The sequence below is a fragment of the Pezoporus occidentalis genome, unplaced genomic scaffold, assembly GCF_034315485.1.
Source record: "Pezoporus occidentalis ecotype Australia unplaced genomic scaffold, CSIRO_AGI_Poc_V1 ctg63, whole genome shotgun sequence".
NCBI lineage: Eukaryota > Metazoa > Chordata > Aves > Psittaciformes > Psittacidae > Pezoporus > Pezoporus occidentalis.
In genome coordinates this window covers 8,148,852-8,162,434 of record NW_026915977.1, presented here as the reverse complement: position 1 = coordinate 8,162,434, position 13,583 = coordinate 8,148,852, and the positions used below count along the sequence as shown (strand labels likewise).

At 45.1% G+C, this 13,583-nt stretch overlaps 1 protein-coding gene across 2 annotated transcripts in view; it reads right to left on the bottom strand.

Annotated features, from left to right (window-relative positions):
- CUNH8orf48 (chromosome unknown C8orf48 homolog) overlaps nucleotides 1–13,583 on the bottom strand; it is a 60,901-nt gene that overhangs the window by 19,862 nt on the left and 27,456 nt on the right. The window lies entirely within an intron of this gene.

Below are 13,583 nucleotides of genomic sequence, written 5' to 3'. Positions count from 1 at the left end.
GCAGCTGCAGAGGAAGGCACCTGTTCACAGCAGCACAGCGTGGACTGCTTTGGGTTGGAAGCTCATCCAGTTCCAACCTCCTGCCGTGGGCAGGGACACACTCCACTAGAGCAGGTTGCTCCAAGTTCCATTCAACCTCTTGCCTCTCCTGCCCTAAAGACACCAGAGCACTCTTTCCTACGTGGCCCGCCAAAGATCCTATCTCCTGGAAGTGCCCAGTCTCTGCTAAGTTTTACTGCCATTAAGCTGAATTCAAACTATCTCTTACAGACCTCAGCGGTGCCTACATTAAAGAGAACAAGTGTGTTTCAGACTACACAACAAAGGAAAGATGCAGGAGATCTTTCCAGGTTGCACGTATCTGCCTTCCCCGGTGGGCCCTTCTCTGTTGAGAGAGCGGAGAGGGTCTGGTTCTATAGGACAGCTGGAGATCTGCACCCACCAGTGCAGCAGTGGGGCTCCTCTGCACCACCAGACACCCTCTTTAAAACAGTGACTGCAAAATGGCTTTGCAGAGGCGGGAAGAACCAGAGAATACCATGTTAGTGCCTCAGATAAAAGCGAACAGATCAAACACGACAATGCTCTGCACATCTCATGCTGCCAAGCTGGGCTCCTGGTTTGTGCTGCTGGAGTAAACAAGCTCAGTATAAAAGGCCCGTTCTGATACCATGCTGGTTTACCCTACAACAAAGTGCTTGAAGATGAACCGAAAGGCTTTTAACTAACCTCTCAATGTGTCTGCAGTGTTTGCGTCTTGCTGCTGCTAGCATCTAATGATGTGATTCTCCTTCCTCTGAAGCTGGTGCTGTCAGTTGCCCTTATTTGCTCTGTGGATTTAAAGCAGGAATCCTGCTAATGGCCAGTTTGCAATGAGACTCACTGCAATTAGTTACTTTCCTTAGGACCTTTGGAACACCTTTCACAAGCTTAAACTTCTGCCTCTTCCCACTGAGCAATAACCTGACTAAAGAAAAATGCTCTTCATATAGGATCAGACTTCACGGCCCTGGAGAGCAGAAGTCTCTGTCCTGTGAACTATCCACATGCAGAATTCCCACCAACTACAGCAAGCAGAGACTCCAGGATTAACTGGCATCAGCAACAGCAGAACTCTTTACAGCAACGAGAATATTGTACTAAGCTATTCTGGGGATGGAAAACAAGCTCTGCAGATTCCATTCTTGGAACTTGAGTACAAGTAACCCCATAGAGCTTCCCATCCTCTTTCTTCTGTGTTATTTCCATTCATCAGAAGCAAGTGGGAAATGTAGATGTTGGTTTAGGTACTGTTTCTACACGTTCCTGCAATCTCCTAGAGGTTTTCTAGAGTGCAAGCTGTGCTTCAGAAACCTGCTTATTCTGGATATGATCCTAAACATTCCCATAGCTCCACAACATTCACCTCTGTGAGCAATGACAATACTGTTCAAGGAATCAGGGAGCAAAGGGACACAGCAAGCATCCTTTTTGCTAGATGGGACTAAGTAGCTGATGGATCCACTGGTTGCCATCGTGCTGACTCACTCACAGCTTCCAGTTAAGAGTTCCAGTTATACTGATTCAGGCTTATTCTTTCCATGTGCTCCTAGCATCCTTTAGGTGCAATAAGGGAGCCAGGATACACCTTTCCTCGCAAGCAGCATCGCAAAGACAGTGAATACCAACTATAAGCCCAACTTGAGATGCATCACAACACTAACTTCAACTCCTTGCCCCACACCATCTCCTTCTGAGATGGATGAGCATGTCCTGATGCAGCTTGTGCTGTGCCCAAGCTGCAATGCCCTCAGCCAGTTGTTGGAGCAGGTCTGATCCCATGAAGATCTTCTTTATGCAAGTGGTCAAGCTGTGTTGTTTAGCATTCATGCTACACTGTACATGGTTTATAACAGATGGGTCTTATTAGCCAGCCAGAAGCTCAGTAGTTCATATTCCCAATATCCCTGCCTTGATAGTTGCTAAAATCATTAATTCTAACTTTATGCAATCACAACCCCCTATGGTCACACTGAGAAAAGAGATCTAGGAATGCATATGCTGAAAGAAAGACAGTGATTTTTGACTGGCACATTTTAATGAAGGTATCATTACTATGGACAGTGATTGGTATCATTTGGGTGGAACAAAAGGAGCAGCTCTTCTGCTGCCTTTCATTCCTGCTGCCAGGATTCTGCAATCACATCTCAATAATGTCAATTTGCTGGTGGCATTAACGCTGTTGAAAATGGCCCCTCTGAACCCTTACAGCACCCTGTATGTGGCTGAGTTCTTCAAGGGTGCAGCAATGAGAGCAAAATGCGTATTACTGCTGATCAGAGAAGGTGACATGCCTGGATTATAACTGCCATTCCATGCTTCAAGCTTCAGCAGGTGCCATTTCACTATGTGCTTCTCTTCGCAAGCCAGCTCTTGGGAAGCAGAGAGGTCACCGGCTATTATCGGCAAAGCCCTGGTTGTTTCACTTCAAGCCCAAACCTTCACATGCTGCACCATCAGGCCTGAATAGACACTGTCCTCAGTGCAGCCTGGAGTATCTGCTTTCCCAGAACAGGCTCCCAAAATATCATACATCCACACTCTATGGGTAAAAGAGTTTCATTGAAAAAGCAAATGTCACACAGATTACCCATGCTTTGGAACCTGAATGCCACTAATGATCTCAGATATAGAATCCCAGGCTGGTTTGGGGTGGAAGCGACCTTAAAGCTCATCACACATTTGCTAACACTGAAGACATTCACAGCAGCTTGTTCCCAGCTGCTCTCCTTTCTCAGCTCCCCAAGCAGGGACATGGAAAGGGCTGTGGACCAGTGTTGCTGTTCTAGTATGCTCTGATAGGAGAAGGTTTCTAGCACCTTCCAGCCTGCAGCGATGTGCAGACACCCCAAAGCCCCAGCGTCACCAGGAGGGAGCTGCATTATCGGCCCTGGGTGATTAGGAATCAAGACTCTGTGGATCACCATATCCCATCCTCTTACTCACAGGATGCTCACACAACACAGTCTCTAAGGAGTTAACAGAGTATCTGCTTTCTTCTTCACAGATGACAGGATATAAAACACTTGCCTTGCCATGCAGCAACTCCATTTCTACACTAAAAATCCCCAAGCAACACCTTCAGCATACCACAGGAAGACAGACAGAAGTGGATGTTGCAAGTTTACTCGTATCTTGGGTACCATATGCTATCCAGTAATATTTTGGGCTTCTGAAGAAAGCGTTGGTTTTCTACTTGTTTAATGTGTGTGAGGAAGTGTCTACCACCACCAAGAAACATTACTCCATTGAGCTGGAAGCAACAGGTCCAAGTATTCCTGAAGCATAAACATTTTGGTCTAGATGGGGTATTATATCACTTGTTCTATTCCCCCGTGATGCAACAGGCACTCAGCTCGGCAGCTGACTGATGGCACAATGACACACTGCAAGAAAACCTGACGAGTTAAATCCCATGATAACCGCATCATTTTCCACTAAGTTGGGTCCGATTCCAGCCATCATCACATGTAAGACAAAGTGACAAGCCGTGCTGCAGCCTAATGCAGGGTAACAATAACACAAACCTCCCTGCTCCACATTTCAGGAAGCTGCTTGTTGGAAGGGTGAGTGGAGGAGGGTGGCAGTTAGAGAGTGAACACACTCACCATGAGCTCTGTGTTCATCTGTCAGGGGGTTGGGACCGGATGAGCTTTAAAGTCCCTTCCAACCCAAACCAGTCTGTGATGCTGTGATTCCTCAGACTAAAGCAGGAAGCCCAGTGTTTGCTCTTATTTAGCTGTAGTCATCTTTCCTAACATGAGAAGTGCCAGTTCATCTTCAGGGGTGATGGGAAACTGGTTTTGAAGAGTGCTCTTTGAAACCTTCCAAACTGATTTGTTAAACACCAACAAGTAATGCCCAAACACAAGAGACTAGTGCCTACAGTTTAGATCTGGATTCCTAGTTTAAAAGGGAGGCTTCAGAGTATTTCCTCATCTTTGAAATACCCCCATACAATTACGCTGATACTCTCATGCAAACAGCCTATGGAGGAAACACACTGGTTTGGAGCACAATAAACAGTTAAGTTTCAGCAAAAACTCTGGAAAGACTCTTGCTATGTGGTGCAGAGTCCCCATTTCTAATTAAACATTCTCTCTGCACCAGTGATTCAGACACACACAGCTCTCCAGTCCCTTATGGTTTTCTGATTTTCAGCTAATAAGCCAGACAGCACATCCCATGGCTGAGGAAGCTTTTGTAGCCAGAGTAAACCTAAGAGCCAACAGTGAACTAGCACAGTATCTAGGTGCAATGGATGCTCTTGCAGCGTCACCAGAACCTTGTGGCTCTAATGCCAAGTGTCATATCCTGCATTACCCCAACTCCCTGAATTAGAAGGAAGTTTTAATGGTTTTAAAACAAATCTCCAAACCACAAACTAAGAATGAAATAAAGACTTGGAGAGCATCAGAAAGATGCAGGTGTATTTAAGGTGGCCTCAAGGTCTGGGACAGGCTCGTGGTAGTGCTGCTGGGATGAGGCAAGGAGGAGAAGGATGGTTGTTTTCTCTTAGAAGGCTCTGACAGGCAGGCTGATGTCATTCCCATCTCATGTGAAACGCAGGGAAATAAAAGTGAATACTTGAATCATTTCCCTGCCTAGAGCAGCAGAACAAGACAGCACCTACATGGCAACACTAGAGGGAGCAAAGACAAGAAAGAGATGAAGAGGAATGAAGGCAGGAGAGGAAGAGCCACAGCAGTGTCTGAGGTAGCTCTGAAGAGGAGGGGAAGGAAAAGGAAGGGTTTGTGTTATTTGTGCCTCAATCATTGGATCAAGTTTACTGAGCATAGAAGCCAAAGGATGGTCCCTTCTAAGTGTGTCCAGCAGGAAGGGAGCAGCTGGATTCTCATCTTGGGTATGTTCATGATTCAGGTTCTTCAGGTCACGCTGAGTCCTCACTCACAGCCAGGTAAGCACGTTACTGGGGATGGCTTTGCCCAGGGAAAGACAGGTTCCAGCTCATTCCCATGGTGCAGCATCTTGAGGACGAGAGGGAGCAGAAGAAAGCACCAACACATTTGCTGTCTCTTGGCAAGCCACACACACCCGAGCCATGCCCAGAAGACAGATCCATCCTACCTGGTTCTTCTCTTTCATTTTTGGTCTAGAACTTCCTTCAGCCACCCAAGCTAGTTCCAGGCTTTCTCCAGTCAAAACACAAACAGCTGTAGAGCCCAGTCATGCTTCTCTTTAAAGAATCAGAGCTGCTCTTTCCATAATTGAATGCTCTCCCTTTAAGAAGTTATCAGAAGTTATTAGCACTTCAGGAGTCATTTCTCAGCTTTGTGCTTTGATCCTCTGCTTCCCCAAGTCACTTCCCACTGAGCTCCTTCGGAACTTGTTTAATAGTGAATTTGTCTGGACATCATTAAAAGCATTAAGGCTCCAGGCAATGAGACTGCCAATTACTGTGTCAAGTGATTCAATTTGAGGGGGGCACTAGGAAGCAGGAGTTTGAACAGCTTAAAGGCTTCTGACAGTGAGGAGGAAGAGAACCAGCTCTGCTCTGAAAGCCTGCCTATGTTGGTTCACAGAGGTGTACTCCTGGACCATTGATGTGGATTTAAATGGATCATTTATACACAGGGCTCAGCAGATGCTGAGGCATGAACTGTGCGTGTGAAATACTGGCTTAAGCAGCTCTGTCATGATGAAGCCTGAGAGAGCTTCTAATGAAACTTAAACCCATTGCAACAGAAGGCTGGGAAAACAGCTTCCCTTGAAGTACTGGATCTGCATCCCAGCACGCTCTGGTTTCATACGGAATTTCTCAGTGTCACTGTTTCGAAAACACAGGCTTCCAGGATTGTCTGCTCCAGGGATGTACTCCTGGCACTTAACAGATAAAGCCTTTGGAAAGGCTTTACTCCAGTCTTAGCTATTACATTCATATATATATATATTATATATATATATACACACACATTATTATTACTTCTGCTGATAATAATTATGTCATATACTACATATTAACAGCTCTTTGGTAGTTATACCTACACCCTTTCAGGCAGGTGACACATCTGCACTTAACAGATAAAGCCTTTGGAAAGGCTTTACTCCAGTCTTAGCTATTACATTCATATATTTTATATATATATATATATATATACACCCTTATTATTATTACTTCTGCTGATAATAATAATGTCATATACTACGTATTTACATATTGGTAGTTATACCTACACCCTTTCAGGCAGCTGACACATCTACCGCCCAGCTGTGTCCTGCAGTGATCTTAACCTGATTTCCTAACTCTCCCAAGGCTCCTTTAGCTGGTACCAATTCCTCCTTTAGTGGAACCGTGCAGCTGGGTGATATTAAAGTCAGCAAAACTCTCCAGCATAGATTCATTTTCCAGGTTTAAAATGCACGCACTAGGGAATCCTCCTAAGGTCAGCCCTACCCCAGCACCACTTTGCTGAGATAGGATTAGAGCCTCCCTTGCTGGCAAAGAGCTCCAAGGCAAATGAAATGCACCAGGAACACTGCACTTTGTACAAATATAATAAAACTCTCTGCTGGAGGAAAACACGCACCACAGGAAGATGAGATTTGCTGACACGTGGGTTTTGGCATCGCACATCTCCTCTTCTTGAATGACACAGTTATCAGAACTCTACTGCACCGCTCCGACTACAGCTGCACCAGTGAAAACACTGGTTTTTCCAGCACAAACACAACTCCCTTAACAGCTGATACCATCAGAATTCAAAGAGTAAGAAAGCACACCACGGAGTAACATGGTACATAAATACCACTTTGAGTTAGCCACAAGTGGTAGCTATACAAAAGACATGGGCAGGATCTGAGTGGAGAGTTCAGGCACCCAGCAAACACAGGAGCAGCGGGTGTGGGGAGCAGGAAGAACAAAAAGTGCAGAATAAAACTGCAAGGGGGAGAAATGCTGGGGTCTGTGACACAGATAGATATAGGGATAGATGCAGAAAGGAGCCAACAGAGCTGTTCACAAGTTAACACCACTACACAGGCGGGAAGTTACTTTGCCCCCACCAAGGATGAGGTGAATACAGACTGAGACACACACAAACTCAAGGGATTCAAGCATCTCATGGTCTTTCTCAAGGAATTAAACAAGGAGCCCTTTCCTTTGTGCCAAGATGATGAGATTAAGAGAAACTAATTAGTTCTCATTTGCACTCACGGGAGTATGACTAAAACAAAACAGAACTACTTTAAGATGACAAGTTCCTTACTTAAGGAGATGTCTCCAAATTTCATTTGTTTCTAAGTAAATGAGCTAACTCCACAAGCTCCTCTTTACCAGACCTGCCCCCTGCAGTCAAACACACACCTGCTCACTTTAATGATTAAACCCAGTGCTGGTGATTTGTCTTTACATAGCATGGGCCTACACAGCTATCAGAGGGTGGGAGCTGGATTCTGCTCTGGCCCAAAGATGATGGACAGAGCAGTTAACCCAATTCTTGGGTTCTCCTTGCTGGCAACACTTGGGCTCGGTTTGACTTCCAGGTCCCACAGTGCGCTGCTGCTGGTGACTACAAAGCACCCCAACTTCCTAGTTAGGAAGTGAGAAAACTGGGCAGAGAAGCCACTGAGAAACCACAGCCATGGAGCCCCACCAACTTACTGTCAGATCACACGCAGATCAGAGCCACAAAACACCTCAGAGCTAATGTTTACACTTTGCTCCACAAAATCCAGTGGGGAAAACAGTGGGAGGAATCTAGCAGGCCCAAAAAGATGACATTTGTGTAAATATCTGCCTCCAACCACTCAGTTCCTAACCCTGCGGGATTTCAAAGTCCATAACTTCTTTTAGCACACCAGCTGCTTCTCCTTCAGAAGCGGTGACAGCAGCAGTGTGAAAACGACAGGACTTGGACACAAACCAGGTTTATTTAAAAACATTTCTATATATTACACACAATATTCCAGGCTAAAAGAACATTGTGGACAATGCTAAGTCAAGCATTCAGACCCCAGAAGCCAGATCCCCAATGCAATCTCAATGTGAATCTCTGTTATGCTGTGTGCTACTGCCTTCACTCACACAATCACATGCGATTGCTCCTGCACGACCCTTACTCAGTGGATAGGCTGGATGGTTCTCAATTAATGAGCAGCTACTCAGCCTTTGTTTTCTCCTTGTTGTTTAGCGTGCAGCCCAATGCTGATGGCTTGCCCCCATAGGGGGTCCCTCAGAAACACCTGAACCCTTGTTGAGCGCTTTATTACACATCATTTCCTCTCTGCTTAGTTTAACCTACTTGACTTCACCAAACTCAGACCCTACTCTGAGCACATATGATTAATGTAGCCATGGCTTTCCTAAGGTTCACATTACTAATACATTTTTAGGAACTTACTGTCCCAACACTTCCATTTTCTCTAACCTGGTGAAAAATTGGTTAGAAAGTTTGTGTGTTATAAAAGCATTCCTTAATTTGGAATCTCCATTTAGAAAATCAGAGCATGCTTCTGTAGGGCACTTGGCATTATATGGTGCTTTAAACACTGAGAACTCGGGTCCAGCTGCAGCTTTAAGTGTATGGTGCTGCTGCAGATCAGATATTGCTTCAAACCGAGTATCTGGAAAACAAGGAGCATTCAGTTAATGAACACTTAAAAAAAGGTTTCCTGTGCAGCAACTTGGCCTTAGAAGCTCAATAGTAAAGGCAGAAATGGAATCACATTTTCCAAGGCTGTGTTTAGCTGAGTTAACAGTGAGAGCTACTGATGTGCTTATCAGAGAGAAGCAGCAGTGAAATGCACCCAGGTCCACAGACACAAAAGATCCAGGACCAGGAAGAAAGGGGGAAGACAAAGAGAAGCACCCACAGTTACCAGGATAAGGGGACTCATCACTCTCCTTCCACCAAAACCAGTGTCAGACACACATCATCAATCCTGTTGAGACCATCTCCTTTCTTCCTGCACTCTGTTCAGAGCCTGATGATTTCCTTCAGGTCTCCCTCTTTTCCCTCACTGCCAAACTGTCTCTGCTCCAGTCCTGTCTTCACACCTGATTCTTCATCCTATTTTCCTCACTAGGCACCACCAGTGTCCACATTCGTGTTCCAGTCTCTGCAGTCACTCCCCTGTCAGACCCTGGACCCAGCTCCTTCCCTTTTCCAATAGTCACATCCCAGAATTCAGCGCTTGCAGAAGAGCCCAGCTCCAGTGCCTCCTGGCTGGGCTTCCAGGAGTCTCCAAGGGAAGGAAGGCAGCTGATGCTGTTTCCCTATTGAAAGAAAACGAGAGGTCCTGTTCACCTTGGGTCTGCCAGCTGTTGAAAAGGGCTGCCTTACACTCTGGAAGCTGCTCTATTTCCATTTTTGATGAAAATCAGAGGTGGGAGGACAGGAGCCCAAACACAAAGCACAGGAGGGTACATGGAGCACAGGAAAGTGCCCTCACAAGGGTACACATCATAGAATATCAGACTGCTTTGGGTTGGAAGGGACCTCAAAGCTCACCCAGTTCCAACCCCAGCCATGGCCAGGGACACCTTCCACTAGAGCAGGTTGCTCCAAGCCCCTGTGTCCAATCTGGCCTTGAACACTGCCAGGGATGGGGCAGCCACAGCTTCTCTGGGCACCCTGTGCCAGCGCCTCAGCACCCTCACAGGGAAGAGCTTCTGCCTAAGAGCTCATCTCAGTCTCCCCTCTGGCAGGTTAAAGCCATTTCCCCTTGTCCTGGTCCCTACAGGCCCTTGTCAGAAGCCCCTCTCCAGATCTCATCGGCCCCTTTAGGTCATGGAAGACGATTCCAAGGTCTCCCATCTACTTCCTGAATGGGAGAGATTGTCAGAGGCTCGATGGTGTTTAAATTTAACCAGCGCTCAACATGAGGCACGAGAGGCAACAAAAGAAAAGCCAAGGAATGACAGGATTGGTGCTGGCAGAAATCTATTCTGGGCTTACTTGAGGTCATTGTAAAGAACATGCCCTGACCTTTGCAGTGCAGCAGCATAAAATGAGATGTACCTGTGCCGCATGCTTTAGAATGCTCTTACTGGAGTTTACATTTCCATTGTTTGATTCAAGGTGGTCTGATGAGACTTCTGAGCTGATAAAAGAAATACATTAGCTCTTTAGCCACTCGTGCTAGGACCAGGCAGTTATGTAGATAGACACAGAAGGAGTTGACCTCAGTGGAAAAATCTAGATTCCTATTACTGTTCTGAACTAGGATTTACTCCTCACCCAGCAGACATGAAACCAGAACTGTTTCATGGGAAGAAAATAAGTTACCATCCAAGATCAAACATCATGTCTGTGTAGCCCAGGACTCTCATACTGGTCAGTCCCAGATGCTTTTGAATAAAGATGTTTTTAAACAATCCTGCACTTAGAGAGAAAAAGGAATACGGGAAATGTGCCCAAAAGGGCATTTACTCTTTGCACGTGTAAGCAGCGCGTGTCTCACAACTGCAGGCTCATAATGATGGACGATTCCCACATGAACACTGACACCTTTACAGACATCCTTCAAGGCTTTCAACCTGCACACTTGCAGAAATGAATCCTACAGGATAACACTGTGCTGTGTGCAGCAGCAGTTCCTCCCACTGATATTAGCCAGGATGCCTTTTAAAGTCACTAAATTCCTCTTTACTCTCAAAAAATAGCAGAGATTGGTTCAGAATTCCTAACAACTCCTCAGTTTTATTTCTTTTGTTTACTCCAACCACCCCTGCCCTTGCCTGCCTTCTTTCTGGAATAAAGAACTCCGGGGCTGGCAGCGTTCTTCAGGAGCCATCCCACAGATTCCCATGCACAGTGCAAGTGGAACACTCAGATTTCCCATCAGTGATGCCCCTGAAGTCTCACCACTCATTCCATGTTTTATGATCAAGCTGCGTTCTGTTAAAGTCAGTGATACTGACGGCTGTATCAGGGAAAGCCATCCTTACACTGTGCACTCATCCAGGAATAGACAGTTAACTGAGGGCTTTATTATGACAATTTTATCTTTCCTAATAAGATCAAACCTTCTGGTTAGGATTGAAGAGAACAACACCACCACACAAGGACTAAAACTTTCTGCATAATGGGGTTTCATTTCATTATGTTTGGCTACAAATTCTGCTCTTTCCCTGCAGTCAATATTTGTAACTTTATCAAATGAAGGGGAATTTGATAGCTTGGCCTTGCTGAGAAACTCCGCTTTTTGAATGCATGCCTGCTCTGGTCTAAATGAGGAAAGCCATATTCCTCTTCTCACTGCATCAAGATGAGATGGTGGCCCATTACACATAATAGACTGGTTTCAACCTCTACATCATAAGACAAGCACCTTGACAACAACGTAAGCATTGAAGGTAGGAGAAAACAATGCCCTGAAACTAATATCTCTGTATGACACTGCTATGCTATAGTGGTAGCTGGTGTGCTTTCATTTGTCACTGGTAGTAGTTTAAATTTCTAAGGGAAAGGACAATCTGGAAGCATGAAAAATTACTAATTATCGCATTTAAAATAGAAGCAGCAATGGAAATGTCAACAATGTGACTGGGACATCAGAGGTTTCTGCAGTGATGAATAAGGAACATTTCACTGCAGACTGGGAGAGGCGCTTTGGGCCATTTTTCAAAGCTTGAAGAACTTTTCAAGGAATTCCAGTGTTCATTTTTCTTCTAAGCCCTTCAATTACTGTCAGAACATGCAGTGGTCTAATGGCTCCCATGAACTTGGAATAGCATTCTTTGTCAGGAGGTCATAAGCACAAATATACTTTGGTCTAAGTTCTAGGGAAAGCAACGCAGTTGGGCATTTGTATGCCAGTGCTGACTGGGAGATGTGGGCTTAGCCGTGATATCAAGTATCTCCTGAAGCACTGATTTTCTGGGAAGTGTGAGTTTTCCTGGAGGAGACAGAGCTGTACCTTATAAATACTGCTCCTGTAGTTGGTCAACAGCTCTCTTACACAGCCATAACCTTCAAAGTGCTTGATAAAAGTTTCTGTCCAGTGACAAGCCTTGAAATAGAAAAGACGCAGGAAGTGGCAAATGTGATAGTGTGAGAGCTCGCAGGGTATTAGTCATGCTGGATTATGCACAAGTATTTGGAAAAAAACATTCAATTTAGCATAAAAATATATTAGAACATTTACAGACGTTTCCTTATTGGTTTAACTTATGAGTTCACAGGCAAAATGCTGGGGAGAGTTAAATATAAATGGAGGAAGAACTACCCTTGCACTACTGCCAACTGGTAGAAGTTTGTATTGCAGGTCTTTGCATATGTAAAAGTATGCACATACATAAATATGTATGGATGCACACATTATATATAGCTTTTTCAGTTGACATACTTCACTAAGAAGCTGACATGAGATTCTTCGGTAAGAAGCTGCGTCTACAAAGAAATATAAAAGGAAGTTTTATGAAATGCAGAAAACTTCAGTCAGCCAGAAACAAAGAACTTGGGGGAGATAAAGTAAAGGCTAACTAGACCTGCAAAAGTCTTTGCTAAGCTTTTTTATCTTCTCTTCCATTGCTAGCTGGCAACACAGAGAAATAAAACCAAAGAAGATATCTTACAGAACAACAGATGGCATCTCTGTTGAAAACCAGGCCTCTGCACACTTGAAATGAAAGTTATACATCAAGGTCAGTCTCCAGGTAATAAAAGCCAGGTTCTCATCATGACTAGCTGAGAAACACACCATTTTTGAGTTCAAAGCACAGGCACAGGTTCCAGCTGTGTTTGCAGCATGCCTGTATCACAGTAAAGATATACAGTGGGGTTTTTCCACTCCATTGATTTGCCCTACAAAACAACCAAATGCAATTGCAAATCATCTCCCCTCCAGCTCCTCCTGCCCTCCCCTGACTCCTTCAGGAGACCCCCAGGAAGCAGGGAGCGTGGAACAGGCACCAGTCACCCCTGGGCACCCCAGGCTGGGCAAATGAAAGCAAGAAGCATGAAGTTACACTCCCCAAATAAGCAGCAGAGAAGTGCACTGCACATCAAAGGACTCAGAGCTACTTACACATTCTGATCTACAATGGCATGAAGGTGCTTTTCTTGATGTGATACCCTGACTGATGGCATCTCCAACACAAAGGCGCTTCATTAAGAAGATGCCAAGAATCAACATTTTGCCTGTTTCAGCCTTTAACTACCAAAGCTGGTTAAGATTGCTCAAGCTGAAGGAAGGACAAGTCACTCTGTAGGCAAGTACGACTTGTTTGATGACCGCTTCGAGTCACTTTTGGGGGCGCAGCAGACAAGCTGTCCTGTAGTTTTGCATCAGGCTTCTTAGCTTTGTTGTGGGAATCCACCTGGTCACTGCCTTCCCCTTCATCTGTCGTGTTTTAGGATGGAGCTTCTTTTGGGCAGGATGCCTCTGTAAGCAAAGGACCAAACAGCCTCCTTTTCAAAGCTGATTTCTTTTTAAAAGCGTGGACATGGGGAAGGTGGCAGAAGGTGGGATGTGACTTCAAAGCAGATGGAAATGCAGAAAAACAGTTGCTCAACACCTATAAAAGTCAGGCCCACTCCTCCACAAGTTGTGTATGTATTTAGGCATCTGCTTTTTGAGGC